This window comes from Aotus nancymaae, unplaced genomic scaffold, assembly GCF_030222135.1.
Source record: "Aotus nancymaae isolate 86718 unplaced genomic scaffold, 86718_ANA_hifiasm-v0.15.2.pri h1tg000006l, whole genome shotgun sequence".
NCBI classification, from domain to species: Eukaryota; Metazoa; Chordata; class Mammalia; order Primates; family Aotidae; genus Aotus; species Aotus nancymaae.
This window is the reverse complement of record NW_026988417.1, coordinates 95,852,439-95,876,513: the sequence shown is the minus strand read 5'-3', so window position 1 is coordinate 95,876,513 and position 24,075 is coordinate 95,852,439. Positions and strand designations below refer to the sequence as shown.

The window sequence follows — 24,075 nt, the reverse complement described above, 5'->3', positions numbered from 1 at the left end:
GGGAAACTGAGGCGGGCAGATCAGTTGAAATCAGGAGTTCGAGACCAGCCTGGCCAACATAGTGAAACCTCATTTCTACTAAAAATACAAAAACTAGCCGGGCATGGTGGCGTGCACCTATAATCCCAGCTACTTGGGAGGCTGAGACAGGAGAATCGCTTGAGCCTGGGAGACAGAGGCTGCAGGAAGCCAAGATTGTGTCATTGCACTTTAGCCTGGGTGACAGAGTGAAACTCCATCTCAAAAAAAAAAAAAAAGAAAGAAAGAAAGAAAACATGTAATATCCTTAGAAAAATATCTGGCCCAGAACAAATGCTTAAAGGAATATGAGTTATCATTTTCATTATTATTATCAGCAGCATGAACATTATTTTGATGTGTTCTGAAGGTAGCTAAACAGTACTCAAGAGTTTCAGGATCAGTTGCATAAAATTACAGAAAGTTAGAAGGTCACCCATCTTGAGAAAAGACAAGTTTGTGTAAATAGGGCAAACTACTGAAAGCAGGAAAAGCTCAAGGAAGCCAGGAGAAGCTGAGAAAGTTTTCTTAAATCTCTCATCTTGTTGGATGCTGATCACTGCCTCGTTCTCCAGGATGGTGCACCATTGGTGTACAGGTTACCTAAGGCTGGATACTGATCGAGCATGTCCTGTGCATGAGGACACCTATGTTCATTCCACTTAGAAGCCTGATACTGTCCTGAAAGTCAAACAACAAAAAATGCACTTCTCTGGGAGAGCTGGGCGTTTCAGACTCTGCCGTTAACTGGGCGTGTGTTTTTAGGTATCGTTCTACGTTTCTGGACTTCTGCTTCAGAAGTGAGAGAGGCAGACACTCGGGTAATGTTCCCTCGATCTCCACCTTTAAAAAAACAATTTTCTAATCTACCTTTACAAGAACAGTTGTGTGCTCTAATTTTCTTTGCGTTTAGTTCTATGCAGACCTGTGAGTGTTATAAATTAGAAACAGGTAAATGACTTACTTTTGCCCTGCAAATGAGTCACATTCTCACAAATGGATTATCAAATTCCATTAAATAACAACCTTGATCAATGATTCTAAAATAGAATCTGGTTTTCAAGAAATCAGTGTATCTGTTTTCAACAGTATAAAGAAAGGTATGTGATAGCATCATTAAATTATATGTTTTAGAAACTACTCTGGCAAATAATTTTCTCAGAGAGAGGTTATCGAGAAAAATGAAAAGAAAAATTTAGTTTTTCTGGTTTGGAGAAGCAGCAAGTAGAAGTCACAGCTCTGGAACCAAAGCGAGAAAGCTCCTTGAAGAATGAGGTAGGGGCTCTCCAAACAGCATGAACTGTACACTGCAATTAATTATTAAGTGTGATCAGTCTAGGTCAAACTCTGCTAACAGAATTTAGACCCGTTTTTCTCTCCAGCATTTGGTTATCGGTTTGCTGACATATAGAGTAACATTTGTAAGGATCTGTTTCTGCAACTCCATCCCGCAACCTACTTTTTTTTTTTATTGTAAATAGACTGGATGAGGAGAAAAAGGCAAAGAGAAAAAGTGCCATGCTTCAAGAACATTTGTCTTGATATTTTAGTGACAGCCTTAATCAAATTAATTCTGTTTGGCTCTGACTAGTGTAGCATAAGATGTTAGTTTTTAGCAGCAAATAAGTAGCACTTGACAAGGTGAGAAATCCTCCTTCAGTTGTTGAAATCATCCAATATGTGTTTCTAATCTACATTTTGAAAACAAAAGTCCTAGTAGAATGCAATAGGAATTCATTGTGCCTATGACTGGATTCTACTCTAGGGTCTGAGGGGATGGCTGTTACACATGGCAGAGAAACCTATGTGCTCTCTTGTACCCAATCCCCCTTCTTACTTTATAATGGAAGTTTCAGCTGAGCACGTGGCTTTAGCCAGACTAAGATTACATTTTTCCGTTTTCCTTGTTTTGCCACCAAATTTTGCCCAGTGGGTGTGAGAGGAAATGCTGTGTGCATCCTCCAAGAGGCTGTGGCCTTAAAGGCAAGGGGCTCCCTCTTTGCTTTTCCCCCTTCCCGCTGGCTGGGATGCAGAACTGATGTCAGGAGCTGGGGCAGCCCTCTTGACCACTAACGGAAGCCATGTACTTAGCATTGAGACAGACAGAGCAATAAATGGAAAAAGCCCAGGTCCCCAGAATTGTGATGCCTCCATAGTAGCCTTATACCACAAATCGGTACTTTTACACAAGTGAGCAATAAACATCTTTCATCTTTAACTTCTGTTAATTTGAATCTCTGTAACGGCAGCTGAGGTTTTATCCCAATAAATGTATTCTCACAGTCAGAATCCATAAAATTTTAATGGTTCCATTAAGTTTTTATTTATGCATAATTATAAGAAGAAGGTCCCCAGTTTTACACTAAACTCTATATTCCTTCTAAGTGTCTTGGGTTGAATGAAATGTTGGCTGTTGGACATATTTCTGGTGGCACTACAACCCAGTAGATCACATCCCTGCAATTGCTTTCTCTCCCTTAGGCCCAGGTCGCTTTGCCCACACCTCTTTAAAGATTGTATTTTTCTTTCTCCCTCCCTCCCTCCCTCCCTCTCTCCCTCTCTCCCTTTCTTCCTTCCTTCCATGTATCTAAGAGATTGCCCTGGGCCCCAGGTACCCAGTTGATCCGCCTTGTGAATCCATCTTATGTGAGAACTGTGCCAGGTGCCAGAAAACATTTGATTTTGAGAGCTTGAGGGTGCATTTACTGAATTTTTCAAAAAACATTAACTTGATCATCTCAAAGAATGAATTGCAGGTTTTTCACAGTGGAGGTATTGATAATCCACCCCTTGAAATGGGGCAGTGTGGGATGAACAACTTCGAACCAGGGCCTTAAAAGGTTAGAACACATAGCCACGTGACCATAGGCACAACACTTTGTCTCCCTGGGCCTCAATCTTCTCACCTTTGCAGTGAGAATGATACTAATGTTCCTTATCCACCTGCCTCATGGGATTGCTCAGAGGATAGTGTGAGACAGTCTACCACAAAGCACAACTGGGAGCTACTTTCTAACTCCTCCTTTCCCATCTACTCTTTTTTTTTTTTTTTGAGACGGAGTCTCACTCTGTCACCCAGGCTAGAGTGCAGTGGTGCAATCTCGGCCCACTGCAACCTCTGCCTCCCAGGTTCCAGTGATTCTCCTGCCTCAGCCTCCTGAGTCGTAGCTGGGATTACAGGTGCCTGTCATCATGCCTAGACAATTTTTGTATTTTTAGTAGAAACAAGGTTTCACCATGTTGGCCAGGCTGATCTCCAACTCCTAACCTCAGGTGATCCACCTGCCTTGGCCTCCCAGTGTGCTGGGATTACAGGTGTAAGCCATCACACCCAGCCGCTACCCACTCTTTCAACTACAATAGATGTGAACACTTGATCTCTTTGAAGACAAGATCAGCACAGGGACTGGATCTTTGCCCTACCTTCCTAAGCGAATGACAGAACTGGTACCAGGGAGCCTTTGAAGCTTCTGCAAGCAAACTTCCTGGAGCAGCCCAAGGAAGTCAGAGCTCCCTCCTTTCGTCACAACCAGTTGGAATTTTGGAAACCAAGCATAATGGAGAAGTAACTTTTTTAGTATAGCCAGAAGATAAACCCTAGGGTACAGTTTTAAAGAAGTCAAATGTTTTACTATAAAGTAGAAGAAGAAAATACCCAGATCTTTCCACACAGTAAAGTGGCTTATGTTTTGCATACACTGGAAAGAAGCGAAAACAAAAGCTGTCTGGAAGACGAAACCCATCACTTGAGAAGTGGCACTACTCCAGAGAGCTGAGGTCTTCCTCTCAGAAATTACAGCTTTCTGTTCCATATCATTAAGCCTTGTGTTGCTCAACTTCCAAATAATTTAGAGAGAATTATCATGTGAGAGTACATAAATACATATATTTTTTCCAAAACAACCTTCTCAACATGTAGCAAAATGTAGTAAGGGAAGAAAAAAAAAAAAAGGAAAGTGCTTTAGATTTCAGCCAAAACAATAACTTAAGTTCCAAGTCACTATGTAAACACCTGCTAAAAGGTCACAAGTTCTGTAAGAGATGTTTGGAACAAATAGTACTTCAGAACTACCCACAAAAATAAATAAAAAGGAAACCATATTCTGTCACTGGGTCCAGAGAGGATGAGGAAACAGCTATGATCATGTATAAGCTTCATCTTCCTTTCCAGAGAACAGTGCTAGGGACATATATGTTATTTTCCAAATGTTGTTTAAAAAATATGAAAAACTTCTGAAAAATTCTGGCAAGACAAAAGAGTTTCTAATTCTTTGGATCTTAAAATGATTCTTCAGTCCTAATGAGCTAGGAGAAATTATATTGATTTAAAATTATTATCATTCATGTGGGCATTTAATTTAAAAAGTGGCATTATTTGGAAAATTGTCTCTGCAATTTATTCTAATGTAGTATAACACGAAGCAGCTACATTGCCTTTTTGGATATTTTTAGAGGTGTGAAAACTGAATATCACTTCAGGCTTTGCAGAATGGTACTCTACAGTGAATCTGTGTCTGGCCTCTGGTTGGTGATAAAAATAATTGGGAATAGATTATTAGTTGCTATGAGACAGAATTTTGAGAAAGCTTGTTGAAAGAGTCTTGTTTGAAAAGTCCATAAGGAACCTCCTCCTTCATACCCATACTCTGGCTAAGAATGTTGACTCTTTTTCCCTTAATTAAAGGCTGAATCACTGATAATATTGTTGATATTAAGTTTCTACTAAGCAGGAGCATGAGCTTTTAACAGTTTTAACGTCACCCAAAGCCTGCCCAAAGTGCCCAGGAAAATAATCAGTTTATTTTATGTTATTTTTGAGATGGAGTCTCGCTTTGTTGCCCAGGCTGGAGTGCAGTGGCACGATCTCGGCTTACTGCAACCTCTACCTCCTGGATTCAAGCAATTCTTCTGCCTCAGCCTCCCGAGTAGCTGAGACTACAGGCACGCGCCACCATGCCCGGCTAATTTTTTGTATTTATAGTAGAGATGGGGTTTCACCATGTGGGCCAGGATGGTCTTGATCGCCTAACCTCGTGATCCACCGACCTTGGCCTCCCAAAGTTCTGGGATTACAGGTATGAGCCACCGCACCTGGCCAAAAATAACCAGTTTTCTAAGATTCAGTATAATTTTATTTTGTTTAGTAGCTAAAATGAGCCAGAACTGAATTCATATCATCACAGTGGAAAGAAGGCAAACATCTGAGAAATTAATAAATCCCACAGTCACTAAAAGTGTATTGTATTTTGGGCACAACTCTGACCATAGAGGTGAGCACCTGAAATAACACAGGTGCCTTCTCACTGGTACTGCGGTGGCAACTCTGCTGAAAACACAGAGACAAGAACTGTTTCACTCTATCTCCCTTAAGAACTTTGAAAACACTTATGTTTTTGGAGAATGAGTACCAATTTAGTCTGCATCATGGATCACATGGAACACTGTATGTTTTAATGTGCAAAAACCTAAGCAGTGTATTAACCAGAGCAATCTATTTCTATGAGGACCATGAGAAAATAATTCAGAGGCTTTAAGAGAAGTTGGGAGAAGAAAAGAGATCCCATACAAGTGCACTCAAATAGCCAGAAAAAGCAGAGATGCTGACTGCTCCAAGCAGTACCGTGAGGCTTATTCTATTCATTTCCTTAGAATAATTTCCAGTATTTGTTAAGTCAGGTGGAATTTGGGGGCTTGAGGTAGGGAGTGTGTCTTATCCATGCTTGGAAATATAACAGCTTTTGAAGTTTTATGTTTCTTTTTAAAGCATGGATCATTCTAGTTCAACTATCTCCGTGGAGTCCAGGAAAAAAAAAACAGTTCATAGACACAGAGCAGCATGTTGACCTTTCTTCAGTGAATGTCAAGGTCCTGGGCTCATGAGGGAATATGGAAAAGAAGCCTCAGTATGTTAATCCACGGACTCCAGCCATGTGGCAGCTACACATTTTCAATCGCTTTGCTTACTTCAAACTTTTCTTGGTGCGCCACGTACATTAAGAACACATAACTAAGAAGCAATCATTGTCGGTGTTTCTGGCATCTACAGATTAGCATCTGACATTCCAAGTTATTTCCTCCTCTTCTTGGCATGCTGATTTCTGTACTGTTGGACAGCAGGAAATGGTTTCAAGGGTCTAATAAATTAGCCTTTCATTGTTTCAGCTTCTAAGTGAAGTTAACAAGAAAAGCAGCTTAGTATGAAAAAGATCTAGGGTTTCTTAACCTACCTCTTGTTTCTTTTTCTTTCAGTATTATTTTTTTTTGGGATGGTGTTTGGGTGTTTAGAGAGGGGAAACACCATAAATTTGGATCTTAAGCTGAGCTGGGACAACTTTTGCATGTTTTTATTGAATACTTGGGATATTCCGGTGCCCAGAGAGTGAAAAAAAAAAAAAAAAAAAGACAAAAGGATGAGCAGCTAGTTAATAGTCTTCATAGCCACCAGTTATCCTTCAATCTAGTGTTTTCTAGAGTGCTGTGATATTTGCAGAATTAACACACAAAACAGTATTCTATGGACCAAGCGGTGATGGGATTGAGTTTGCCTTTGAGATCGCTGGTGAGTGTCCTAACGAAACTCTCCTACCCTCTTCACTGTCATCTATACTGTACCCGAGGGCTCTTCCTAATACCTAGCCAAACTAGGGGGGCTCTGCTGTCTGAGAGGTCAACTTCTAACAATTTATTGTGACCTCAAGGTTGCCCCGTGACCTGACTCCATTGTCCCTTTTCACTCTCGTCTTTGACCATATCTCTCAATTTGTCAGTCTCTCTGCTCTGCCTGGAATCCACTGTGGACACTCATGCTGTCTCCTGCATCTGGATGTAGAATTGCCCTGACCTTTCTATTTACAAAATCCTACTCATTTTTCAAGGTTTTCCTTTCCTTGCGTTAATTACTTTTTATTTCTGTGTTCTCAAAAACACTTTCCTTGAGCAATGCTAAGTACTTCCTTCCTTTATGTCTGTCTGTTTCTCTCACTATCGCATCTGTGAGATTAAGGATAATATCTTTTTCACCATTTATCTCCCACTGCTCCTAGTTCAGCACCTTGCATATCTTACATACGCAGTGTATTTAAAAACAAAAGAATCATATGTAAGATCATGTTGCCAGTTTATAATTTAATAAAGAGGTGTTTTTTTTGCAATTATGGTAAATCTTTGACTAGTTCCCAAAAAGATTTAGGCAGATCTATTTTTGACCATTTCTCCTGTTAATATTTACATTGAACTTCAGCCTTTTGTGGGTCAACAGCTATAAACCATCACAGCCTGCTATAATCCAGTAGTTACAAAAGGATGAGAATTATCCTGCAAAAAACACCAGGCGCAGAGCTTCTAGTCTGGACTTATTACACTGAGGCTGGACATTCTAGCTACCCATTTGTGTTCAAAGGGGAAGCTGCATTTGAGAAAGCTTCTAAATGTGGGTTTCTGGCACCGACCATGTAAAACTCTATGCCAGAGGGTTAAACATACTTGCCATGTATATTAGAATGCCTGTGAGCATCCTAACATAGATTCTAACAGAGCTTCTTTGACATAGCTACTTAATCTCTCTGAGTTTCAATTTCCTCACCTATAAACCTGGGAGTAACGACTTTGTGTGGTAAGAGTCCCAAGTAATTAATCAAAATTCTAACTCTGTGCTTGAACATAAGCATTGACACAAACATGGGCTACTATTGTCTTGATCTTTGTTTCTGCGATTGTTCACATAGTACTTACTAATATTGTTACCAATTTTGGGTTGTCATTTCTGTCATTTTAATTTTATTTTATCAAATAAAATATCATAATCTTTTAATTGGCTCTCCTGTCACTAGTTCTGCCCCTAATCTCGATCTCTCTCCTTTTAATTCCAAGCTGCAATGGCAAGGCTAATATTTTGAAAGGAACACTGACTTCACATTATCTATTAATAAATTTTAAACCAAGCCCAACACAACAAGATCCCAACCTAATTTTCAAGACTTTATAGTCTATTTTCCATCTCAGTTTTTGTTTTTTAGCTAAACTGAACTTTTTGCTGCTCGTTTTTATGTACATTTTATGTTTGGGGCTTCATTTGAGTTTACTCAGCACATTTTCACCAGGTGCCCACGTTATGACAGATACTTTCTGGGTCATAGGGGTGTCAGGCAAATCCAAACAAGTCCTGTCTTCCAGGAGCCCATGACTGGTGTGGCGAGGCAGGTGTGATTTTGAATCACCTTTTGTGAGATGTTTTAGTTATTGAGATTACCTGTAATTACTCTTAAAATTACACACATTTTTAAAGGTCCATCTCAAAGCAGTCCCCTATGAAAACGACACAAATCCCTCTTACTCATTTAAACTAATATAGTTCCCTGTCTGTACCATTTCATCTTGTCTTACTTTATGTTATTTACATTTGTGTTTTCTTGAGGGGAGGGGTCATGCTTTATTCATGTTTGTGTTTTTCATCATACCTTACATGTAACAGGCTTTCAATAAATATGTGATAAATATCAAAGGAATATAACAGTATAATCTGACTTTAAATAGAACAATACCCAAAGTTTTCATGGACCATTTTTCAAAAGACCCATTCCCCCAAGATACTTAACCTACAATACTTATTTTATATAAGCTCTGTTAGTTAAGCTAACAAATGATAGTTCTGGAAACCTCATATACAGAGACATAAGGATATTTAGCTGTATAATATATATATGATATATTTTGTTACGTCACTAGACTTGGCTTGAATGAGCAAGAATATTGCTTGCTTATTTTCTAGACATTCTTTTCTTATAAAGTTTGCTTTACAAATATATAAATATTAATATATTAGAAAGTTATGGAAACAGATGCAGGAAAAATAGACAGACATAAATATAGTATGGGGGCCTGGACATAAACCAGGGATTTCAGAAATAGAAACTGTGGAGATGTGTCTGGGAGGTGGGTCTGTTTTAGCACATTTGGGCATGCATCTTTAAATAGGAGACACATTTCTGGAAGGAACATAGGGTCCTGTGGGTGAAGTATTGGGTTGCCTTGGTTTATATTTACTTGAGGCTGTTACACAGAATCAACTACAGTGTAAAGGGAAAGCAAAAACCAAGCGAGTTTGGATTTAGGGACATTAGTATGCTTTGAACAGATCAGAAGCCCTGGACAGACGCCACCACAAAAGCAGCAGCATCTGGAAACACACACACGTGCTCATCTGTTCGTATCGCTTGGTGTGATTTCCATGGTTACTAAATGAGTCATTCACTTCAACCAACATTGATGTGATCAAAATAGCTTCATCAGAGCAAATTCTCATCTCCTCTGAAGATGGACAGATTGTTAAGGAATGTCCACATTTGCATTAACGACCCTATCGCTTCTGCTGTCGCAATTACAGCTAACCAAATGGATGTAGTCAATGGACTTTGTTAATGACTTACTTTCAAAGTAATAACACTCACATATAAGTAGAAGTTAAAAGGATTTCAATGTTTGATTGTTTTGATATTAGTGACAGATTAATAAGTTTGTTATCAGATTACCAAATTAAACTTTTATCAGATTATGTCTACATTAAAAAAGAAAATCCTGAAGCATTATTAACTTCATTTCAACAAGCTTCTGTAAATAAATAGGTTTTCATTTGGAAATCAGCCTTATTTATCAGGGTTATCAAACCATTATGTAACAAAAAGCATGATTTCCAAAAATGTCCAAGATTAGGCTTATTTTATTATGATACAATCAGGTTTGCTAGACATTTTATCATAAAGCGATGAATAGCTTGTTCAGAAAAAATAAAACCTCAGAAAAATGCACCTTAATCACTGTTTTGAGTTACTGATTAATATTTGTCCCTGAATCTGCACCAGACAGGTTTTGTGTGTTTTTTTTTTTTGATAACTTTCACTGGAATCTGGTTGGCTTTTATGATTAAACCCATCCTTATGGTATAATCCTTGAGTAGGAGTTAGATATTGAAAAACACTTAAAAAAAACATGGTCAATTTCTAGTAATTAATTTTTTTTCCAGTAAACTTATGGAGAATAACTTTTGTGGTGATTATTAGAATATTCAAAAAATATTTGTACTGCAAAAACCAAGTGCTTGCTTTCTGGGTCTGCGGGTCTATCCAGCCTGCCCCAGAACTGGATTTAGCTAAGTTCTCTCTTCCATTATGGAGCATGGGAGATTTTTTGCAAAACCAGTGACTGTGCTCCCCAAAGAAGTCTACTGAGTTGTGTGCCTGAGAAAATCTGACCAGGAATTCATGCTTTCAAGTTCTGGTTCTACCATCTGTTACCTAGGCAAATGTTTTCACCTGACTGTGGAGTTGATAAAGGCTTTTGGCTTGCCAAAACAAACAAAGAAACAAAACCAAACCCCTGTATTTGTAGATGGGAATCACTTGAAAGTATTTTGCTAGGGTCCTGTCTTTGCCATTCAATCTAACTCTAGTAATCTTGATTGCTCCTGTGCTCTAGATGAATGCTGATAATACTTCTTTCACCATCTGTTTTGTGCAAGCATGGTGGTCGGTAAGATTATTTTTGGTGAAGCAGCAAAACCACAGGGTCTTGTTTCTAAATCTGGTTAACTGAATGCCTTCTGTATTCACCTGTCATCACAAAATGATATGCAGGAGCACTAATTATTTTAATCAGAGTCATTCCTACTTCTGAAGTTAATCATGGTGATTCTCTGATCAGGAAGAAAATTAATTAAGATGCAATGCTATTTTCTTGTCTCCCATGGCGACATCTCCCAGGTTTCTCATTAAACCACCCATTCAGTGTTTGGTTTCAGTGCTTTGGAGCCAGGCAGACCAGATGCAAATCCCAGCTGCATATCCCGTCTGCTCCCTGAGGAGGCAGAGATGATGGCCTTGCTCCCACCGGCATCTCCAGCCCTGGACCGGTGCTGGCTGTAGGTGAGGAGCCAAATGCATGTTTTCTGAGGGGAGTAAGTGGAGGAATGAATGAAATCAGCCCTTCCATCTGTTCTTCCTTAGCTGAAAGCAGGATGATTATACCTATTTGCCACTGGTTGTTTTGAGGATTAAATCATAGATGTAATGCATTCAGCACAGTGAAAGGGCACATGATAAGAATTCTATAAATGGTAGTTGTTCATCTTCCTACAGGAAGGGCAGATCTCTGAGTCACTGAAACTGCTTCTTATTTCCCACTTTCCTTTATTTCCTTATGTGGTAAAGTGTAAGTCCTACTGGCATTCAACAAGTGCTACTAACTTTTAAGTCTGCATATTTAAAAATGACAGAAAATCTAGTTGTCTCATTAACTTTCTACTTGTCTCTTTCTGGGCCTGCTCAGCAGATCTCCACTTTGAGAGGACTGCCCTCCAAGTAACCACAGACAGGGTTTCCTTCTGTATTTCCATTTTCTGAATAAGTAATGAGGGGAACTAGACTCTCAGGGCCTCCTCTGCCTGCTTCGTCCTTACGGAGCTGCTGTGGGGAGAACACTCCTCACTGTCCTGTCAAGGGATGACCACTGTTCTGTAGCCACGTGGATCTGTGTACTCGAGGTCAGTTAATTCCAGGAAATAATCCATTCTAACGTTTGCTCAGATTCCCTAATTTCTACTCTGGAATACAAGGAATAGTACCAATCTTCAGCTTGCTGGGGGACTGCCTCCTTACTTTTCCTCTTTTTCTTTCTACTTAATGCCTCAGATTCCAGATGGTTCTGCCTAAGTTTAGAATGATCATGATCTACTTTGTAGAGAGAAAAGAAAACATTTCTTGTACAGTACAACTTATGTAATTTTTTTCCGGGGAAGTGAGAAAAACATAACACTCAGTGTAGAAGAATTTTTGGCTCTAACATCAGACATCAGTGTTTTGTATTCTCTCATTGGGGTGTGTTGTAATTTACTTATTTACTCTCTAATTCCCCCTGTAGCTAGTGAAGTTAACATTTTCAAAGAATGTTTTAATGATATGGAAGAATTTCCTCAAAACAATGAACTGAAACTACAAGGTACAAACCAGTACAGTGTAATTCTAATTTTGTTTTTTAAAAGGTAAATATACTCTTGTTTTTTGAAAAGAAATATCGTATTCCTTAAGAGTTCATTTTATCATCTGGAGAGTGGGTTGAAATGTTGGAAAATTTAATTTCTTCATTATAGACTGTATTATTTTAATAAAAGCTTTTCTTTGGTGTCACCCACTGGGGGCAGCACCGAGCTGGGGCCCTGACCCTCGCTACCATCCATTTGGCTGTACCGCTTCCAGCACTACATTCAATGAATTGTAACAGAATACTGATGACTCAGCATTTCTGCGGTGGGCAGGAAGTCCTTAAGCGAGTCTCTTTGTAGTTCCTCCAAGAAAGGATGCTCAGGGATTCCTTGGGTAAAATGCACAGGCCTTGGAGAGGACAACCAGGTTGCAGCAGTCAGTTTGCATTGGGCCATCCCAGAGCTAGAACAAAGGGACAGGTCAGCTTCTAGGGTCCCAGAGGTCACAGACTTGGGCAGGTCCAGGCGCTAGATGCAGCTCCGCCTTTGGAGCTGGACATTCAGGTACCCGGCTGCCTCCTGGGAACAGGTGAACCTGCATCAGCCATCGTGAAGACATCCAGGTACCCAGCTGCCTCCTGGGAACAGGTAAGCCTGCATCAGCCATCGTGAAGACATCCAGGTACCCGGCTGCCTCCTAGGAACAGGTGAGCCTGTATCAGCCATCATGAAGACATCCAGGTACCCGGCTGCCTCCTGGGAACAGGTGAGCCTGTATCAGCCATCGTGAAGCCTCGAAAGGCTTCATCCTGACGTAGCTGCAGACCAGGTTCTCCCCAAACTGCACTATTACTGACAAAACACCTTAAGAAAAAACCAGTGATATCTACTTAAGCATTTTCCTCATGGAGGCCATTAAACAGGATGCTGTTCTCAGGGAACAAATGACTCATGCAAATGACTATTTTGTAGATTTTTCTCATGGTCAAGCAGCCATGGATCTTTTAATAGCTTTATTTTAACTCAGTCCCAATGGTTAATTTAAATCCTTTCTGTCATCAGTGACACCCAGCGCTTACTTCAGTACAGTCTCATCTGGACAGATTCAAATGCGGAGGCTCTAATGTTGCCCACCTGAGGAGGAGGAGCTGGAACCTAGGAAAACAGCTCAGATGCTTCATGCAAATGAGGAAGCTCAACTGACTTCCAGTGAAAATACCTCACAAATCATTTTCTCTTGTCTCTACTTGCCAAAATATTTATAAAATATCTTTGCACAGTCATACCTAACTAAGCCTCTTGGTATTTATTTTTTCAATAAGATTCTCTGATGCAATAACCAAGCACTGGCTTTAGAAAGTGTTTCCCTCCCTCCCTCCCTCACTCTCTCTCTCTCTGTCTCACTCTAGATAATCAAATCAGTGTGCAGATGAAGGACCAAGAATATCACAAAATTATTATGGTAACTTGTGGATAATACTTTCAAAATCTGATATCTGTGCTCCAATATCTGACCTCCTTTTTTGAAAAATAAGCACATGTGAAACCTGATTTACAATTGAGGAAGTTAAACCTTTCCTTTTGAAAGTAATATATTAGTAGAAAATGCAAAGTTCAATGGAGATTGTGATCTCCTAAATGATTTGCATGAGAATAAGTAATTCCCAGGAATTCTGAAACTCTTCAAAGTCAGAACAGTCAAGAGGACACATCAGGCTTTAGAAAAACTCACTCCCTTGGAAGATAATCTCAATAGCATGTGTGAATAGAAAGAGCACCAAAGTGTGACAGACAGAGTGTCAAAGAAGAGTGACAAGCACGATCATAGTACTCAGGGAAAAGTAAGTTGAAGGCTTATGTGGATATTCATATACTACTTTCCAGGGTTTCGAGGTTCATGATTTCTCAGGGAGACCAAAGTGCGTGCGTGACTGTGAGGGGTTATTAGTCCTCTGGGTTCTGGCTTCACTCAGAAATAGCCCGGACCACAGGTGTCAGTTCTGCCCAATAGACATCAGGCCCCCTCCCGGGGCCCTTGCAGAATGGGTCAGTTCTGTGAATGTGGGAAGGGGTGAGTGTTGGGTTTGGAATGAAAGGTTGTGTCTTGAGCTTACAGTAGATAATTTAGAGCTGCTTCTTGCTTAGAGATGACCCAATGCCCTAAAGTAGCCATTGTGGGCAAGTGTTGTTTCCCAAAAAGATGTTTTGAAGTGCTTCCTAACCCCCAGTACCTGTGAGAGTGACCTTATTTGGAAACAGGATCTTTACAGATGTAATCAAGTTAATTGAGGTCATACTGAAGTAAAGTGAGCCCTAAATCCAAGGACTGGTATTCTTATGAGGAGAGAGAGAGATTTGGAGACAGATTCATAGAAAGAACATTGTGTGACAATGCAGGCAGAGATGGGTGATGCTGCCATCAGCCAAGGACTGCTGGCAACCACTAGAAGTGGGAAGAGGGGAGGAAGGAGCCTTCACAGGCAACACCGCCCTGCCGACACCTTGACCTCAGCCTTCTAGACCTCCACGTGGAGTGTGAGACAATAGATTTCCGAGGTTTTAAGCCACCCAGTTGGTTGCACTTTGTTTCAGCAGCTTTGGAAATTGATACAGTGGCTCAAACAGAGCTTCTAGGTGTCTCTTCTTTTGCAATCCAAAGACTGCACCAATGCAACCTGAAGGGGTAAAATAACTAAATAAATCTGCTTTTGGGGAGATAGATTTGGGTAAATTTCTCTATGTTGAGTTAGATGAGTGATACAAGGTGGTAGTAAATTCCAGATAATCCTCGACCGTGCTGATTTCAGAAAGAGGGCCAGGAGGCCTGGGAGCCAGCAGGCCAGCAGGGGGTCTGCCCACTGGCCCTGAAGCAGCGAGCAGTGATGTCTGAGCAAGGGGCCCACCTGTGCTTCTCTGGAGCCCCACTGAGCAGAGCCCAGTGGAGAGCCAGGAAACTGCACCTCGGTGGGTGGAGGGGCCTAGAGGGGCTGAGACGAGGTATGCGCATGGGGATAAGGGCATTCCTGGTCCTCTGTGAAGCATCAGTGAGCAAGAGGCATCCTCTAGAAGAGGCAGACACTACGTGGGAAGGGAGAAGCAGGGTGAAGGAAGGAGCTTTAGGACAAGGTACTCAGCCATAGTTTCCTCCCCATGTTCCTTAGACCCACGGCGTGATATTCCACTCTGAAATAAGGCAGAGTGAAGAATTCAAAAACAATCACTCTTGGAGAAAAAAAGCAAGTTATCTTGATATCCTTGCTTTCTCCTGGCCTCACTTCCTCTGACATTCCCCTGGCTTCTTGCAAATCAATCAGCCTAAATCAAGGGTATCAAGACAGAAACGCTGCTGGGAGCGGCACAGAGTGAATGTCAAGGAGAGGTCAGGGCATGCGCATACTCTTTGGCGCCCACCGTCTTATTTTCTTAACTTACTGGGAAATCTTTTTGTTAACGTGCATGCATTAAATGTCTTCCTGGCCTCATCAGCCCCAAACCCAGGCAGTGGCGGTTCCCCGCGAGGAGAGCGTACCTTCTGAAGAAATGCACCCAGATCAGAATGGTATATGAGTCTGTCCTATTCTCGCTCTAGAAAAGAAATGTCACAATAAATAGGTGGGTGGGGTCTGCCCCACACTCCCCAAAACAGCCAAACGGCGGTGAGATCAAACTGAGGACAACGTGATCATCATACACTCTCTTCTTTCTACAGTTTGATACCTACCTACTCCCCAGAACAAACACCATGGAAAGGAAACTGGGTGAATACTTATGATTTTTAGTGTGTTACATCCTACAATTAGTCACCATCAGCTAATTATATGGAAAAGGCTGAGTTGGGGCTGCTTAACTCAGAGTTGGTTTTAGGTGGGGGTGAAGCAGGCAGTGTGACGTGGGCAGCCCTGTGGTGGGTTTTGCTGATTCAGTTCCTCTGTCCTTGCCCCCTATTTAATATAAAATTCCTCTAACAAAGTTTCCCATGACCACTGGTCAGCATTTTAATAGAATGGAGGCATGCAGTACAGCAAAGACCACAGAGTTAGTGCCTTTGCATCTGCCATTCCCACCTCCTCCTCGCTTTTCCAGTCCTTTCCAAATCTGCATAGGATGGTGGGGAGAGGAGGGACATAGAAAGGTGAGAGGGAAGCAAAGTCATTTCCAGCATTTTAAAGTCAGCTCTCCCCAGATGCTCTCTCTCCACACCCCTCCTCCCTCTATTGGGGGTCCGAGACCTTCCCTCCAGCTGAAACGGCTCAGCTCGGCTCGTGGAGGATCCCTTCCTTCTCTAAATTTGGCAGGAAGCTTCTGTTGCAGACTCTTTTTACTATTGGAATTCCCTTTCAGGGACTGCTCTCTGCCACTTATAGGGCTGCAGCAGCTCACCTGACCATTTAAGGCTCTACACTGCGCTCACAGAAAATGAGCACACTCCTCTCTCAGATACCTTATATATGCTCTGTGCATTTTCCAAACACAGGATTGACCCTCATGGGCAGGAATTTGAGACCAGGTAGGAAAAGAGTCACAGGATGCGGGGGAGCTGCTTGGGGGCTGGCGGGAACTTGCCAGGGATCCTCATATCCCTTCATGAGGCAGTTGCCTAGTCAACCTATATCAAGGGATGGCCCTGATTTCACGGTGAAAAGTGATGCATGTTTCTGCAGATACGTCAGTGCTCTAACAGCAACGTGTCCTCTGCTTTGACATCTTAGGAGATTTGCTTCCATTGAATCATAGTAAAGTATTTTTTTACTTCTTGGCAAATATTATTTGCAGATATCTGCAGATTTGGGAGGAAAGCTTTTTTTCCTAAATGGAACTATCTTGAAAACAAGGGGAAGAAAGGGCAAACACACACACACACACACACACACACACACTCACACAGACACACTCACACTCACATACAAGCCTTCCCCCAAATCCTTCCAAGTCTTCATTCTATTTAAACTATATATAAATAATACCTGATGATAATCTCACTGAAAATGCATTTGTTTTTATGTTAATTTTTGTTCATTTGACATCTCTAGATGATATCATGAAAATGTTTACTGTGTGTACATTTGTGTGTGTGTGTAATTTTGTTTCCTTAGACCATGATGAATTAAAGTAAGTAGTTTATCTATAGATAACTAAAATTCTGTACATGTCTTCATGAAGTTTACCTTAACAGTTGCAATTAACACGTATCCCGGAAAATGTTTAAATTTTATTTTTAATACAATCCTAATGTTGCTGAGTTCCCAGCAACCTAACTGTTTATTGCAGCCAACATCTACTGTGTTTACTATTACAGCAAGCTCTTTTCCAAGTTCTTATATCAATAACACACAAGGTAGGGCCTGCGATATTTCCCATTTGTGGATGGGGAAGCAGAGCCACGGACAGGTGCCAAGTCACCCGGGTCTCAGTAGTGGGAGGGGAGGTCTCCCCAGAGACAGCCTGGCTCAGACACACTCTCCACTGCCGCAGCACAAGAGACCCTTGTCATTGTCCCACAGAGTCTGCCTTGTCATTGCTTCTTAGGTGCTGAGATACTGTCAATGAAGAATCAATCTCAGTACACTCTGTGGTTTTGTCATCCTAACAATGACCAGTCTTCATAAGGGTGGTGTCCTGCAAGCCTGGGCTTGTGTTAAAATAAAAAAGTGTGCTTTGCACCTAAAGCAGTCATGGGATTAAAACAAGTTGCAAATGGATGCTGTCATTTAAGTCTTCCCTGGCCTGTGAGTGCCCTGGGACTACAAAGGTGAAAGAAGCCTCTCCATGAAGGAACTGGGCATTCTGGAGGATCCTGGGCAGACCCTAAGACCCCAGGGAAAGTAGGAAGAGAAGGCACATTTTCAGGAAAGGCTGAAGCCAATGTCAGTTAATGATGGCAGTGTCAGTTTCTGTTTTTACACTTTCAATGGCCTAAAAATGGGGCTTCAGACAAAATACCTTTCCCAAATGAAGCCAAGGCTGCTTCACTACAGGCACAGGGTATGTACTGTGGGTGACAGCCAGCCTCCCTCAGTTTTCCAGAGTCCTTCCTGGGGTCTTGCTTGGCTCAGGGCCCCTGGAACACAGCCCACCCGCTGACACCAGGGGGAGTCAAGCCTGTGCTCAAGGTTCACACGCCTGTGTGTGCCACAAACACTGCGGAGGAGAAAGACTTCATCCACACAAGATCCTGCCCTCAGCAGGGACTTGGAAAACCAGGAACCCCATAGTCCACAGTTAGGGAGACTGAAAGCTTCTCCAACAAGCAAGGCCGCTCATTTTACCTAACAATACCACAGCGACTGGTCCCATTGCTAACATTTCTACTTCAAGTTAGCAAGCCAAGAAAAGCACAGTGGAAAGTGTCTGAGTTCCAGGTTGCTCTTAGCAACATCTATAATCTGCACTTCTAACCTCCTTCCCTGTAGAACGGTACCTGAAGACCTGGCAGTGCGCATTGACAGCGGAATTGCCCACGATTTCTCCCTTTTCAGCAACAATTTAAGTGCTCCAAAGGTATTGGAGCACTTTACTGTCTTCAAGGCAAGATAGAAGGAGAGGTTAATCTTGCTTAGAATTTCCTCTGCTTTCAAGTTCCAGGTTGGGGGTGTGAAGAGGTTGGATACAGAACTGCGGCTGCCCAGGGCTGGCTGGGGCCAGGGTGTGGAGAGCAGGGGGTCTCCCTTTTCCTCCGTCAGTCAGGGTGCATCTGCTCACTGGAACCATTGCCTTCCCTGGATGGCTGTAGCGTTTAGGGAGGCCTGTGCTGACATACAGGTGCAGTTCAAAAGAAATTCCATTAAAATAAAGTGGGCAGTGGGGAAAAAGGGGGAATTCTGTCATAAAACATTAAACCTAAAATGCTGTCTGGTCAAAACCTAGACAGCCTATAAGACCCATGAGAGCTCGGAGACCCTGCTTCTGAAGTGAGGGTGGGGAGCTGAGGGCTGGAGCCGTCAGCAGGGTGTCAGCCCAGCCCCAGCCGTGGAGAAGGCGGCTGCCTCTGCGGGGTTGGGCACTGCACACGTGCGCGGCAAAGGCGAAGGACCTTCCCATCGACCATGCAAATCTTCACGAGATCAGGATCTGTCCACGGTCTAAAGATCGAGACCTCACACTGAGTTCTGAGGTAAAATGGGAAAACCATTTTCATAGTACAGTGAAGTTTCCTGCCAATAAGCAAACCTTTCCACCCCAACTCAGCTACAGAAACACATTTGGGAGCTCCAGGGAGGAGGTGGAGGAGCACAGGGCCCCCAGTGCGGGGCAGGCTCAGGAGTCCCTTCCAGTGGCAGGGACACTGCTTTGTGAAATGCACACACTACGGGATGGAATACAGTGAGAGGGAAGCCACAGCATTAAGAAGGAATAATCACAGAACGTTTTTGGTATTTCCACAGCTCCCTCGACATCTGCCTACACTTCCAAGTTAATTGAGGCAGTCTGTGTACGTGGAGCTTTGAGCCGACACGAATCCTTTGCTGAACCTAGCAGAACACACTTTCCACATTTAAAGCAATTTTCGTGTAAATGATTGTGCCGTTGACCTCCCAGGGTCATTCACATATTTGCCGAGAAGTTGGCTGCTTTCGGGATTTTCTTAGAATGCCACGTATTATTTCATTTTTGTGCAGAACAGATGACAGGCCAGGCGTTCCAATGGGAGTTGAGTTCATTTAACTAATTCCTGTCAGGGGAAGGGAAGTGATGGGTTTCATAGAGCCAGTCCCAGCCTGGAGACTTTCCTTTTTCCAAAACAGAAAAAACAAAACATGCTGTGTGGTTTTGCAACAGGGCAAGTTTTGAAATATTTTTAAGCTTTCTACTTTGCCAAGTGTTTCATTAAAAACTATTTTCTTTCTGTTTGATGCCAAAAAAATGTCACCCCCAAATATTTTTTCCCATATCTGGTCACATGTCCAGGATTTTTTCTTTTCTAAGAATAAATAATTCTTCTGGGTTATAAAAATGCCACTTGCTCTATCAGATCAAACATATCTTTATATAGAAAAGGCATTTGAAACATTCCGCAAGTGGGTCTAAGGGAGGAGTCTTACTTGATACAATTTTGTTACATTAATTTTGATTAAATATTAGGTCTTGAATTCTTTTATGACTCTCACGAAGTTCAGGCTTATTTTGTAACACTTTCAATCCTTTTTTTCACTATCCATATACTGTTTCCTTTTATTAGAAAGCACTAAAGAAGAATTGATTTCTGTCTTTGACCAAAATAATATGTTGGATATGATACCAGTGCGAGGGAACCCTCTGGGTTCCCTTCTCTATTTGCATAGTTAGCTGGAGTTAGAACGTTCAGCTCTCAGGGATTCAAGAACTCTAGCATTAAAAAAGTGTGAACTTGCAAATGAGCTGTCAAGGTTCATAGAAAGTGGAGAATGCAGCTGAGAGCTGACTTGTCTCCATCCTGGTGTTCTATTGGTCCTGCTGCTAGGTAAAGCTTGGGCACATAGGAACACTGAAAAATAGCTATTTGTATGGGTTGGACTGGCATTTTCTTTTTTACCAGTTAAAATGGTAATTACATTCACAAAGTCAAAAAGCTGAATAAATGGTCTTAGAGTTGGAAATAAAGGGCAAAATAAAACACAGGCTTGAAAAAGCAATAATAGCTGTACATCTAAAATGTGACAAATGTTCATAGAGAAATGAATTGTAGGGCATTAGCTCTTGTAAAATGACTAAGGGCCTAGTGTAATTAATATGCTACAGATTTGAAACTTAACATTGGACAACTTAAAAGGCACGTATTTGTTATTGATATTTAACTAATCATTGTAAATGAATCTACTGTAAGTGAAAAGCAATCTGAGTTGATCTGTAATGTTATTGCTGGTTAGCGGGGTGATTCTGAAAGTCTATGTGTTTATTGGTGTGTGAGGGGACGTGCGTATTGAGGTGTGTGTTCAGGGAGGGGGCTTCTGGTCCTTTATAAATGGTTCCTTCTAAACTTCATGGTTTTCAAATCTTCATCACTCTTTTTTAAATCTAAAAATGCAGGCTTATAATATACGGAGAGCACACTGCCATGAGGAGATGAGACATTTCAGAGAGCACATGGCACCGATTCTGAAATGCCACAAAGTTGCTTCAGAATATACCCAAATTATCTCAAAGAATAATGATACTCTAAGAAACTGCAGGACACAGCAAGTTGTTTTGCTTGTCTTCGACCCACTGTCACCCTGCCACAAATCGAACCTAATAAAATTTCCATTCCTCTCCCATCTTATCAGTATACGACCCCTCCCCTTCATGCACAAGGAAATTGTTCTTTACATCGTGAAAATATCAAGCATCTCCAAACACTTACGTTTTGTTGAGCCGGGTCTCCCATGGTAAAATGATAGAATGCAACACGGTGAGTTTGCCTCCTAGGAACGGCAAATCGGCATCGTGATGCACTCAGACCCGAAATAATACCCTTCATTTGCTGCAATTGGTTTAGTATCAGTGCTATAAAAAATAGATGATGGAAAACTGGAGCCCTTGACAGAAATACAAGTCTGCTGTGTGTGGCTTGTGCAGGAACGGAGCAGAGAGAAGCGGTGGTCCTGTCTACACATCACACTTGGGCTTCACCCATGCTGACAAGGGGAAGCACGTGCACAGTGGACACATGCTGTCAGGACATTCATCCCTGCTGTCACATAAATGGCAGGGAGCTACACATAAGAACTCCTGTTAGAATTCAAGTGGCACAGAAACCTGAGCCTATGGAATATCACTGTGGAGAGGGCAGACCAAGTTCTTTATAGTGTTCTCTGTTTTTGCAAAGAGGTAATTTCCAACTCAAGAACGCTCTGTGGCTTTGGCATAAAGAAAGCTGAAAGTCAGTGAAATAGAGCCTTGAAGGTCATCCAGTTTGTGCTGCAGCAGGAAGTGAATGTTGGGAGCCACAAATGCAAAATAGGCAGCTCAGCCCAACATTAACTCAGCCCAGCACCAACTCAGCCCAGCACCAACTTAGCCCAGTACTAACTCAGCCCAGTACCAACTTAGCTCAGTACTAACTCAGCCCAGCACCAACTTAGCCCAGCAGTAACTCAGCCCAGCACCACCTCACCTCAGCACTAACTCAGACCAGCACCACCTCAGACCAGCACTAACTTGGACCAGCAGCAATTCAAATCCGCACCAACTCAGACCAGCAGTAACTCAGACCAGTACCAACTCAGCCTAGCATGCACCAATCCTTTGGCATAGACTCAGACTCCAAACGTGTAGAGAAAGTCTAACCAAAATTTGCAAAATTAGGACCTGTGATCAGTACCTTGACTAAATATGACTGTGTCTGTGAACACAAATAGGCATAATGTGACATAAGACAGTAAAGAGGGGCATCGTTAGAAACCTTTAGCATTGGGCTGGGCACGCATGCAATCCCAGCACTTTGGGAGGCTGAGGCGGGTGGATCACTTGAGATCAGGAGTTTGAGACAGGCTGGCCAACATGGTGAAACCCCGTCTCTACTAAAAATATAACAATTAGCTGGGCATGGTGGCGGGTGCCTGTAATCCCAGCTACTCAGGAGGCTGAGAATCGTTTGAACCCAGGAGGCGGAGGTTACAGTGAACTGAGATTACACCATTGCACTCCAGCCTGGGTGACAGTGAGACTCCATCTCAAAAAAAAGAGAAACCTTTAGCATTAGCATTATGTCAGAAAGGGTAAGAGGACTCAAGAAGGAGAAAGGCAGAGAGAGTAACAGAGGGACATGCCTAGAAAGTACTTTTTGCATCTTCAGTCCTGAGACTGCATCAGGAGCCGAGGACAGACCTGAGAGCTGCCCTCTTCTTACTTTTCTTTCCTTTTTTTTTTTTTTGAGAGACAGTCTCGCTCTGTCACCCAGGCTGGAGTGTAGTGGCATGACCTCGGCTCTCAGGTTCAAGCTATTTTCCTGCATCAGCCTCCTGAGTAGGTGGGATTACAGGCGTGTGCCACTATGCGTGGCTAATTTTTGTATTTTTAGTAGAGATGAGGTTTCACTATGTTGGCCAAGCTGTTCTAGAACTCCTGACCTCAAGTGATCTGCCCGCCTCGGCCTCCCAACTGCTGGGATTACAGGCGTGAGCCACCACGCCTGGCCTCTCCTCACTTTTCATCACACACTCCTGATCTGTGGCTCTGCTTGGACATGGTAGCAGGGTCTACATAAAATAAGTTGAAATACTGTTTTTTCATTATCTGCTTTACTTTTGGTCCATCACATTGGAGACACCCAGCCAGAAATCATACACTGGCTGGTTTCTAGGAGCCAACTCGAATGCTCGGCCTTTGAGAGAAGTCTTAAGGTGCTCATGGTTTCCGGCCCCATTGGTCCTGCGCTCACTGACCCTGGCCTGTGCTCACTTTGTCTCACAGCCTACGCTTTCCAACTGTTCACGTTTGATGCAGCCGCTGGTCCTGCCAAGCTTGGAGCCCTCCCATCCGCTGAGTTGCCTTTCTCTGAAATCCACGTCTTGGCTTCCCTGCAATCTTTCTGATTGGACTTGTCTCTCTGGCTCGGTTTCTCTGAGAACTCTGGTGAAGACAATAATCTCTAGCACTCAGGGGCCAGCCCTGGTTCCAGTGGTTTGGGGGTGGTGTTCAAACAACCCTTGAGAATCTTATTTTTCAAGCCTATTGACTGGACTTTGGGGCTAAAGCAAGCGGTAAATTAAAAATCAAACAAAGCAAAGCAAAAACAACTGGCCTGGCAGGGCATGGTGGCTCACGCCTGTAATCCCAGCACTTTGGGAGGTTGAGGCAGGCGGATCACCTGAGGTCAGGAGTTTGAGACTAGCCTGGCCAACATGACAAAATCCCGTCTCTACTAAAAATACAAAAATTAGCTGGGAATGGTGGCGGGCACCTATAATCCCAGCTACTCGGGAGGCTGAGGCAGGAGAATTGCTCGAACCCGGGAGGCGGAGGTTGCAGTGAGTGGAGATCCTGCCACTACACTCCAGCCTGGGCAACAGAGTGAGACTCCATCTCAAAACAGCAGCAACAACAACAGCTGGGGTAAGTAACCAGATGCGCCCAGGAGCACGACTGTGCAGACACTGCCTGGCTTTGAATCTCACTGCCGCCACTGATTG

The 24,075-nt window shown here is 42.5% G+C and overlaps 1 protein-coding gene across 27 annotated transcripts in view; it reads right to left on the bottom strand.

The window, feature by feature from the left end:
- The window catches only part of SORBS2 (sorbin and SH3 domain containing 2), a 235,546-nt gene that overhangs the window by 141,808 nt on the left and 69,663 nt on the right, over positions 1-24,075 (bottom strand). For 2 of the 27 annotated variants that reach the window (XM_064369617.1, XM_064369624.1), the window contains exon 3: positions 15,519-15,574. The exons of the other annotated variants lie outside the window; for them this stretch is intronic. The gene's annotated coding sequence lies outside the window, so the exon portion shown is untranslated. The remainder of the gene's footprint in view (positions 1-15,518; positions 15,575-24,075) is intronic. 27 annotated transcript variants of the gene reach the window in all.